Genomic DNA, 1,477 nt, shown 5'->3' on the forward strand with positions numbered 1-1,477 from the left:
CTCGGCCTCCCAAAGTGCTGGGATTGTAGGCTTGAGCCACCGCGCCCGGCGAGACAGGGTTTCTCCATGTTGATCAGGCTGGTCTCGAACTCCCGACCTCAGGTGATCCACCCACCTCGGCCTCCCAAAGTGCTGGGATGAAATCCAATTTCTAGACAGAGATATGAAGAAAAACAGAGATAGAGATGAGAGCGACAAGCCTCAGGGAGAAGGAAACCTGGAGGCAGAAAGACAAAGAGATGGTGAGCCCTGCCTGCCCCCACCCCCTCCTCAGACAGAGCCGTTCTCTCCCCACGCCTGCCTCCCACACCCTTGACATCTCCCTGCGAAAGCAGTTGTAATCAAACCACCTCCATTACCTGTACCCCCAAACCACTGTGCTGGGTACTTTATGAGCATGAGCCCATTCAACCTGCTCTGCTCCCCTGGGACGTGGGGGCTGGGTTGACTCCTGTTTTGCAGAGGAGGAAAAACCAAGCCACTGAGCCAAGATCACTTAGCTGGCATGGACCCCGACAGTGTTCGGTCCCCGCACGGAGGCTGGGGGCCCCTCAAGGGCAAGGAGTGGGTCTGACTCATCTTTGTGTGCCATCTCCCACCTCCCATAATTCATCAAGCTAAATCCCTGTGCCTGGCTCTCCTGCCTCCTCCTCCTGCACCATATGGAGCCCCTGGATCTGATCTCCCCTGGGACTCTGCGGTCCTCTCGGGACACCCCGGTAACAGCCCTTAACACTTTGCAGTCTGCTTCAGAGTTCTGTATCTGGGTGTCTGACTTCCCCTCTCCTAGAATCTGAGCTCAAGAGGATTGGGGGGGTGGGAGAAGCGGGATTTGGGAGGCAGAAAACCTCCTGCGTTGTTTCTGTCAGTAACACAATTAGTGATGATCGTGAGAGGATAAGGACCCATGGCTATTTTGGTTATCACTTTGAATCCATCATTGATTTATTTATTTGTTTATTTATTTCATTTATTTGTTTGTGTGTGTGTGTGTTTTTAAGAGATGGGGTCTCACTATGCCACCCAGACTGGAGTGCAGTGGTGCCATCCTCGCTCACGACAGCCTCGAACTCCTTCCTGGGCTTAAGTGGTCCTCCGGCCTCAGGCTCCCAAGTAGCTGCAGCTACATGCATGAGCTACCAGGCCTGCCTATTTTTCTTTTTTTAGACCTGTTCAACAAGAAGTAAGCCCAACTGGCCATGCACGGTGGCTCACGCTTATAATCCCAGCACTTTGGGAGGCCAAGGCGGGTGAATAACCTGAGGTCAGCAGATCGAGACCAGCCTGGCCAACACGATAAAACCCTGTCTCTACTAAAAATACAAAAATTAGCCAGGCATGGTGGCACATGCCTGTTATCCCAGCTACACGGGAGGCTGAGGCAGGTGAATCGCTTGAACCCAGGAGGTGGAGGTTGCAGTGAGCAGAGATCACACCATTGCACTCCAGCCTGGGCAACAAGAGTGAAACTCCATCT

Source organism: Colobus angolensis, unplaced genomic scaffold, assembly GCF_000951035.1.
Source record: "Colobus angolensis palliatus isolate OR3802 unplaced genomic scaffold, Cang.pa_1.0 Scaffold60, whole genome shotgun sequence".
NCBI classification, from domain to species: Eukaryota; Metazoa; Chordata; class Mammalia; order Primates; family Cercopithecidae; genus Colobus; species Colobus angolensis.